Genomic DNA, 9,872 nt, shown 5'->3' with positions numbered 1-9,872 from the left:
CCTAAGGAAAAGAATATACTCTTTATTTGTAATAGCCTAAGCTGACACCAAAACTGTCATTTAATGAATTATAATTAATTTTCCTAGATCTAAACTGGAAAGGAAAACACAACTTCAGAACCTCACTGGTGTGGGCCATAGAAACCTGATATTTAGCCCTGCAAACCCTCAAGATTTTTTGTTTGCCTGTTGTCATTCTGTTCTCCATTGTTTTTGTGATGTAAGTTGCAAAATCCAGCCTTATTTTTACTTGATATAATAGTTTTCTGTGGCAGTGGCATTCATGGATTTTACCTGGCCAGAACTCCTCCTGTAAGACCAGACAAGGGTAGGAAGCCATACTGCACAGCACTTGGGATTTAAATAGCTGATAATAACACAGTTACTTGCAAAACAGAGAGTGGAAATGAAAGCATTGCTTACTGTGTTTTGTTTTGCTTTTCTTGACAAGAAATTCAGTAATAAAGCCAGCTACCAATAAGGTGGTAGCAGATTTGAGGATCCAGGTATTTCTATTCATTTGAAACAGTCTGAAAATACTTCCTATCACTGAAATAATCGTAGAAATCAGAATTCCTCTTACAAGGAGAATTGCAGGCATTACAGGTTAATGTTTTTTCTTAATGAAACTACTAATTTGTTTCTTTAGAAACTTTAAGAAGGAACTGGCACATGTCTCAGGCTCCTAGTGTTTTGTCAATATGTGCTGCTTTGGATCCTTCTCTCTCAGAACAGAAAACTGAGCAGATTTCTTTCCACGTGATTAGGCACTTCTGCAAATCTGCACCCTCGTCTCCTTCATCTCCTCCATTTAACCATGTGCTGTTTTGCTGAAAACACCTCCCTCCCCCAGTCATTGCACCGACGGTCTCCTCCGTTCTGTACTCTTCTTGTTTCACCCTTCAGCTGTTTCTTTCTTTCTTTCCATTTTTTTTTTTATTTTTCCTCACTTGCTTCTTTGTAGTCACTGGGCTGCTTTTATGAAAGTGTTCTTTGGTACGTGCCCACCATATTCTTGAACTTTGCATCCTCTCCTACCACCACATCATTTCTCTCCCTGCTCTTCTATCCACATGCTCAGAAATCAATCACCACTGATTACCCACTACATCTAGAGGGGGGCAGAGCTGCAGTTTTTAAAGGAAAATTGTGGAGGAATTCAAACTTCAAAGGGGGTCTCATTCTGTTGGATCAATTTGGGCTGGGAACGTCGGAGTAACTTACTGTTCTGTGAAATGAATGCTCCCACCAGTCAATAGCTGACTAGCTCAGACATTGCAGAACACATTTCATTTCAAACCAGTGAAATGCCTGCTTTGTCCTCTCTGGAAAAACTAAATGATATCAACAAAAGCAAGGGAGGGCTATTGTTACTTCAATTATTGTTATTGCTGGCAAATAAAGCACTGGAGAAATCTAAAGGCTTGTGTTCACAATCTGGCATATTCAAATAATGCAGATGCTATCCCGGAACATTATTTAAATGCCTAATCAGCTGGTAGCCACAAAATAATAAGATGTTAGGCCAAGGAATCTTTGGGGTCACATTGATTTATTCAACAGTTGATGCATTTCATATGATCACAGCAAGCAAACAGAATTGATTTAGAGCTGCTATTTATGGAGATCAGCTCACCAGGAGCTGTAACCATTCAGGCTCCTGGAAGAGTCTCACACCGCACTACTAGCAGGCAGTACAGACCAACAAACTTCTGGGAGTATTTACCCTGCTCATGGCATGAACAGTGATCTTGTTTCTTTGCTCAAAGTCAACGTATCATAGAAGAGTTTCTTCTTGTAGGGAGTCCAGCTTGATTCAGGAGAAATCAATATGCAGGGGGGTGAGAGAACTGAGGAAAGCAAAGTTAGAGAAGAGTGAAAATTAAAGTCTGGAGGAGGTGAAAGCTGAGCACTGGAGCATGGTGGTTTTGGCACATACTTAATGCTTAGGAATTCACACATCATTAACAGGAGATATATTTGAAAAGCAAATAAAACTTTCAGTGCTTGGATCTCTCAGATTATTTTGGAGGTTTATCAAAAGTTTTCAAAATTGGCTTATCATTAAAACATGCAAATCTGAAAAAAAGTATTCTACGAACAACAGGAAAGGTGTGCCTGGTAAAGCATGTTATGTTTGTTGCCTCTGAAACCTAGCCAGAGGGAGATATTATAATGGGATATGCTGCTTGTCTGCCTTGGGAAAAGGATTATGTAGGTTGTTCGTGTAAGTTGTGTTCTACACCACAAAATGTGATAACATTCAGTAGAGGCATTTCGAAAATGTATGCTTTGAATTGCAGTTTGCAAAAACAACAGTTGGTGGCACTTTGAAACAATTTTTATTTCTAAATGCGCACTTGCTGATTGTAGGTGTGTAGAGGATGACATTAAAATATTAAATTACTGGTCTACAGTGATTCAAATTACAGTAACGATACAGAAGTTATCAGCTGTCTTCTGCATGGTTCACAGATAGCTTGCTTACACAGAATTTGAAGATATGCATTTATAAAAACAAGGGAAGGTGATCACGTCATAAATTCTTCTTAAAAAAATATCAGCAAAAAATTACTGGAAAAGACAATAACAACAGAGGGGGGAAATCACTGCTAACTCTGTAGCTTACTCCAGCCCTTAGAGGTACTGAGGCCTGACGTAGCACAGCACATTTCTGTGTGCAGCTTGTCTTCACCCAGTTTACATTTTGAAGGTTGTTTGTTTGTTTATTTATTTATTTATTTATTTATTTATTTATTGTCACAGCATTGATGTGCATTGTATAAAACATGCACATAGATTTCTTTTTTAACCACCACCCACTGGATAAACAGATATTTTCCAGGATTTTAACCCTCAAGAAATTTGAGGGAAAGGAGCAAGGAGAGACAGCAGTGGCCATTGAGTAAGAATCAAGCCTTTGTCCATGGTATTTCTACCAGTAAAGTGCAATTACACTGCCTGCACAGAAACTGCAGCACATCTGATGGGGTGGGAAACCTGGGCTTTACTGGAGAAATCAGATGGTTTGAAATATATTCTCTCTATGTTATAACATACCTTGTCTGAATACACGAGATCTGACAAGCAAAACCTCTTTTGCTAGAGATTACATATGATCATTCCTCCCACAGGCTGGTGGTTTTGGGGCCACTTTGGTTCCAGGAGAGGCACATCACCACTTCATCACAGAGACAGCCCTGAATACCAGGACAGCCTGCTGCGTTGCCTGTGACCATTTGCTCAAAGGACTGGAAGATCAGCTCACAGCTGGTGCTTGGCAATCTTTACCGCTTGGCCAAAGGAGCTTCAGCACCTTCTGTTCTTCCTCTAATTCTCACATATTGGAATTGAAAAGTCTATGTCAACAGAGGATAATAAATTTGGAACCGTTGCTGGGTTCTGCCCCTCCCCTTCATCCTGCGGATCAGTTGCAAATGAATCCTGTTTGCTGCGTTGGCCCTGAATATGTTGGTCTTGACAGTATAATCCAGAAGGGATTTTTATTTGGCTTTCTAAATGACAGGTTTTGCAGTTATTAATAGTTCTTTATATTGGCCAGTTTGGATTCCGTGGCAAAATGTTTCATTTAGCTTCAGACAAACGTTGCCTGATGCATTTACAAATATGGTCTTGCCTGGGAATATTTTGCTGCTTTCCTATTTGATTCCATTGGGTTGTTGGCACTGAGGGGAAAGCTTGACATATCCAGTATGATAAAGCAAACTTCCTTCTTCTGAACAGTAATGCTGCCTGGCACTCTAGATTTTCTACAATGTGCTGCTAGATTTGGTGTAACCATGAGCTAAACACCGATTTGACGTTTTCTGGTTTTCATATACTTCCATTTACCTCAGACTTTTGTAATGTTCTTGCTTCAGCTCCATCCATGTGATGCCTAGGCAGCCCAGCAATGCCCATGAGCTTCATGCCTGAGCGTCTTTCTGAGCACTCCACACCCCTGCATACTGCCCTGCAGCAGAACGCTTCTTTCAGTCTGAGAGCTCCTGCTGCAGCCTGAGATGTTGTTTTTGGGCTTCTCATGTCAGTACTCTCCAGTATCTAGTTCAGTAATTTGTGCCTATGCTCACAAGAGATGGTTTGCTGACGATCGTGTTGTTCTCCTGCACGTCTGATCTTGTGCTTGTACAACGCTCAGGAATGCTTTGTTTAGGCATATTGTATATCTGCCTGGTTATCATATCAGTTTTCACACACTGGTGCTTTCAGTTCAGGTGCAGATGCAGAAACGCTTATTTCCTACCTGGCTTTTACTGTGCCTGCATGTGGATTTATGAGCCACCCTTCATATTGGCCACCATCCAAGGCAGTCACTTCTGGCTCAGCAAATACTGGCCTTCATTACATTTCCGACCTGCAGGCTCGATTGTTTCCGTCATGTTAGACATAAGCCCTTTGACCACATTCTGTCTCAGAGCAGCTGTACCAGGTGCACAACCAGCTCCCTGCTCCCTGTGTGGCAGCAATGTTGCTGCTTCAGCTGGAAGCTTGGGGCTGCAGCTTGGTACCCACCGACACTGTTCTGCCCTGTTGGCAAATGCCATTACCCACAATTTCAAACCTGCAAACTAGACCTGCAGACTGGTTGTTTTGAATAATTTAGCCTGCTAACAATTCAGGTTCTGATGTGCTTGTTCCAAGCAGGTGTAAATCTGTGTCCCCTCCAGCACACTCCTGCAACTGAGGTCCAGGAACAATTCCTTCCTCCCATCTCTTAAGCAAATTTTTGAGCTCTCAACAGAGCTCTATCATCTGCTCCAGTAGGTGCCTGTTCTCAGAAAAGCATCAGGTAGACCATACTTCAAGTGAGTGGAAGTATCTGATGCTTTCCACTGCCTTCGTGTGCTCTCAGAGGAGGAGAGGCAATGCATTTTCGTGGGTTTCATCACTCCCTGAGAATACCTGAGACCCCTACACTGTCAGTGAAGGGACAGACATGCTTCTGTTTGGTAGATGAGAATAACCTCTGTAGGATTTGAAAAAAAAAAAAAAAAAAAACACTTCTCTTGTCACTGACTATAAAGTTTCCTTTATAGGCAATATATGGCATTATATTAGGTGGACTGGATCACTCTTACCCTCCTTTATTCCTTCTTTCTGTTTGTCCCTTCCCTCCCTCTCTTTACTTCCTCCCTAGGCCAAGTGCCAAAAATGCTAGCGAGGCAGGATCTCAGCTATCAGCTTAAATTGTCAAACTGGCTTCCACCTCTTTCATTTCAGAGAGCACTGTAATTGAAACTCCTCTTATTTTAGGTGGTGGTAGTATTTTAAACTCAGAACTATGTAAAGAACTGGAGATAATGCTAAACTGCTTAGCTGCGAAGGGGTGGCTACAGACCAAGTGAGGAAATGTTTGCATAAATCCTATGTAGGCAGATTCTCACCTAGAAAAAGCCTGCGTTTCTGCCAAAATATTCAGAATCTCTCTGGCATCCACCGCAAGACAATTGTCAGGCTTGATTGGTCCGGCAGGGAAAGGCTTTTGCTTTGATTTCTGTGTGTTTGGTGCCAGCATATTTCCCTGACAAGTGATGTGAGAGGTGACTGGAAGAGTTCGTTGACTGTGGAGATGCCGATGCAGGGAACCTCTTTCCTTCTTCCGCAGAGGTGAGTGCAAACCTGCAGTTGCTCCTGAGGAGGATGTGTTGCCAGTGTGCTTAGTTTTTAAACAGTCCCTAGGTTGCATGGGCTGATGCTCTTCAAGCATTGCAGGCGGAAGGATGGGTGAGTCCAGGCTTCACTTTGCAGCCTGAGATAAGAAACCTGGGAGGTATCCTGGTGGGGGACGCTCAGCTGAAATCTGCTTTGCACCACATTTTTTTTCTTTTTATTTATTTATTTTTCATTATTATTCATAAGGCTAAAAATCAGGGACTTCATGGACAAAGGAGTCCCAAAATACTGTTTAATGCTTTGGTAACTAGGTGATAAGTAAAAATTTAAACATTTACTAAACCAGAGAAACTTGATTAAGTTGCTGATTGCTTCTGTTGTGCCTATTCTGTCAGGCATTAGGGGGCAATAGCGGGAGAGGAAAGTGTATATAGGTTATGCCAATTCTACATGGAGCTGGCTGGGCTTCTTGGTGGCTTATTTCCAGACACTTGAAAGTTCGAGTGACAGGACTGGAGTGGGAGGCTTATTTGGTTTTCTTGTGAAGGTGGCAAATTATAAAGAGAGTAGCATTCCAGTGAGGTGTGCCTCAGCCTTTAAAATGCTTTCATTTATCAGTTGTTATCAGCTAATCAAGAATAATCATGAGCAGGGAGCCTAAGGATGAGGTTAAAAGAGACTGGGCACAAAGGTGGGACTGTATTGCCTCAGGTAGCCTCAGCAATGCTTTGCAGTCTGAGGTATTGGCAACGGGAGCAATGAGATGCAGCTTTATCCAGCAAGGCTAGGAGAGGTGTTTTACAAGGGCTGACTGTAGGGTTGCTGACCTTAACAAAGAAAGATTTCTTATACTATGTGCGAATGAATTTTTAATGGGAAAAAAAATGAAATGTGTTATATTTTGATTTGTTGATGGAAAAATGCTGCACAGCATGTCTCATAAGCAATATAGCACGTGTCACTAAACACCAGGGATGAGAGGTAAAACAGAATATCCTTTGGGAGATGGAACGTACTGGGACAACTGAGCATCTGCACTGCAAGCCTCTTGCACAGAATCAGTATTCATTGGTTCATTCTGCTTCAGTTTGAAAACATTTTCTCAACATTCACATTTTACATAGAACTGGTACTTAAATTTCTCAGCAGTCTCCTTAGCTGATCTGCTTTCCATCTGAAAATTTCTACTTAAACTTTGTTGTATCCTCCCAAAAACATAGAATGTCTTGATCAAACCTGTTCTGACACAAATCTCCCTTCCCAAGTGATACTGGATATCTGTTTGGCATCGCAGATCTAAGAATGTAATACAGAGTTATTTTTCCATTTAAACATGAATTCAGTTGCCAAGGCCAGCATCTTCACTACCCCACTTAAGCATGTATGCATGCTAAATCCATTATTCATACTGTCTGTATGTCATCAGCAGAAATTTGCCTACGTGCTCCTTCAGAAATGGGCTGCCACTGCATAGCCTCACCTAACCAGCCGTGGGTACGTATATGCAGCACAGCTCTAAATGAAATGAAAGAGCTTGTTCTTATTTTCAGATAATACCATGTTACGATTGTGAGTCTGAAAATATTAAAAGTTGACTTGTGAGGTGATATGTTTTTATCACTTGCTGTTTGGGAGCCAAGTCTTAGCTGTCTGTTTAAGACAGAACAAGCCACTAATGATGTCCCCATAAAGTAACAGAAAGAAGTAATAAGTGTTTCTTCTAGGCGGCTACTCATTTAAAAACTAGAAAAGCTTCTTCCAAAACAGGAAAGCATATATGTAATGTGTGGACCTAGCCCTAGCAAATGTTCTCACAGGACCTGTGTCTCATCTGCAAAGTGTTTCCTACCTGAGGGAGCAGTGGTCCTGTAACTGAGGGTTGCGCACACAAGTAAAGTGTTGTATGATATCCATTTGTCTCGTCTATTCAAAAAACAGACAACAACAACGAGTTATTTTCATAGAAGAAGGCTCTTCTAAAAAACAGGCGAACAATAGTATGATATCTGGTAACACTGTTCAGGCTGAAAGGTCAGCAAAAAATAAATAAAAAGGCTTTTGAAGTTTCTGATCAGGCACAGGCTTTTGCAGACACCGTCAGACTTTTTATTTCACTTGTCTTCCCGGGTGAGACAGTCACTCAAAAATGGGATCAATGACTCTGATCAATACCTCGCCCAATATTGTGAAAGGTCATATATCATTGTCTCCTAGCGCTAGCGTAATTTGCAAACAGACGTTAGTCTTATTGGAGCAGTGCCCAGAGGATTCGAGCAGGATGCTCAAACGCCATTCTGCTAGGCAGGCACAAAACAAAATAGTCCATGCTTATCTCTGAAAGAGGAAGGAGCTGTGACAGCAGTAAAATGCAGGCAATGAGGGCTTGGGAGGGAAGAGGTAAGTGAAAATAATGGCAGAGGAATGGCAGAGCAAGGCAGTGCCTTCGAGCCACTGTTCTGTAAGGCTGAGGAAAGTCTGTAAGGGGCAGCTCATTAGGAGACTGTAACTGTCGCCAGCACCTAAAGCAATAAGTAGATTTTTCAGAAGAGCTGGTGCCTGCATATTTCTGAAAATCTCCTCATAGGCTCACTGTGGGAGCCACAAGTTTCTGAGTGCTACTGAAAACTTGGCATTTGCTTAGCAGTTGGCATGGAAGCTAAACCTATCCAAAAGTCTGTGTTTCAGTGTGCCTGCTTGCAGCGTGAGTCAGTGTGCGCTCCTCCTCTGTGCCCATTACCAGGCACTGTTGTGTCCTAGATGTGGGAATTACTGATGTCATCAAAGGTTAATCGTGAAAGAAATAATTTCATTTGTAAAGTACCCCCAGCTGACAAGCTGTTAATCACATACCAGGCAAGCTTGCCAGTTTGCATTTCTGAAGATGCAAGGAAATAATGTTACGGCCTGGTATTTGTTTTATACCACTGTATAATGAGAGTGGGAGTCTTGCTATTTTATGTAGTGTCCTGATATGAAATGTAGCAGTGGCTGCATTTTTGTACTTTTTTTTTTTCTGTAAAACAGCATAGATTTATTGTATTTCATATATAGAGAAAGCTCTGATCTTTGATTAGATTATTAGATTAACTCATGCTTAAACGGAAAAACAAAACATTTACTTGCAAGTAAAGATAAAAATATAGTGAAATTGAGCTTCACAGACTGTGTTGTATTTCAGGGGCTGTGAAATCAGACAGTTTCCTTAAAAGGAAACACTGCATCCTAAATATTTAATTAATAATTATAATTGCTTTAAGTATACCATAACCGTGTTATATTTGTTGTTTTGCTTTATGAACCCATTTAATTTTTCAATTCTCTACTGGCAAATGTTGCCTTCGGTGAAGTCAACATGAGAATAACATCAGGGAGGAATCTAAGATAACACAATCCCTTTCATTGAGTGCCATGAAAAGTTTATTAGCTGTCTCAGCCACTGTGTGCAAGTACATTCATCTGACTGTCACTGGGATGTAGATACACAACAGGACAGATAATGAAACTGTTTGGTTTGCCTTGTTTCCAAATTCCGGGGAAACACTTCTCTAAAACTGGAGAAGTTGTGCACCTTCTGTGATAGTACATGATCTAAATTCAGGACCTACAGTTTTGAATTATTGACCATTCTGAATATTAAGTTATATCTCATAATTATACACGTGACTGATTTCCTTCAGTTAGGGTGACTGGCTTTCAAAGTAACACTAACTCCTCCACACAGATTGCAAGAATTATATCTTTCTTTACATTCATTGCAGAAATATAGAGCCATGATGTATAAAATAAAAATATGAATATAAAGAAGTACGAATAAAAATATGAATATAAAGAAGTATTTAATTCTTATGAAATAAAGAAGTATGGTGGCAAATCCACCAGCTGAATCCTTGGCTCACCAGTATGACTATATTCTAAAAATAATATAAGGTGAGATGGACTTCTTTGTACTTGAAAGGTACAAATAAAAATAAACTTAAAAGAAAGCTGATATGGGAAACAGCTTGTTCAAGTTGAGTATTGTACCATTAAATTTATCCAAATAACCCTAATTCAAATCTTATTAATATTTTTGAGATCGAGAACCTTGACATGACTAATTTTTATGCAGTACAAATTTGACATTAAGAGACATTCTAAGAAAAAGGTTTATTAATTATACTGGACTAGATTGTGATTCTGGTATTCACATGGAGTATCCTTTCCTAAATGAAAATACATTGGACTCACGCTGTTATTTG

The 9,872-nt window shown here is 40.4% G+C and overlaps 1 long non-coding RNA gene across 1 annotated transcript in view; it reads left to right on the top strand.

Annotated features, from left to right (window-relative positions):
* Positions 1–4,936: 4,936 nt before the first annotated feature.
* LOC106047538 (uncharacterized) overlaps positions 4,937–9,872 on the top strand; it is a 40,349-nt gene continuing 35,413 nt past the window's right edge. The window contains exon 1 of the long non-coding RNA XR_001213827.3: positions 4,937–5,628. This is a non-coding gene — a long non-coding RNA (uncharacterized lncRNA). The remainder of the gene's footprint in view (positions 5,629–9,872) is intronic.

Source organism: Anser cygnoides, chromosome 3 (genome assembly GCF_040182565.1).
Source record: "Anser cygnoides isolate HZ-2024a breed goose chromosome 3, Taihu_goose_T2T_genome, whole genome shotgun sequence".
NCBI classification, from domain to species: domain Eukaryota; kingdom Metazoa; phylum Chordata; class Aves; order Anseriformes; family Anatidae; genus Anser; species Anser cygnoides.
This window is presented reverse-complemented; position numbering and strand designations above follow the sequence as displayed.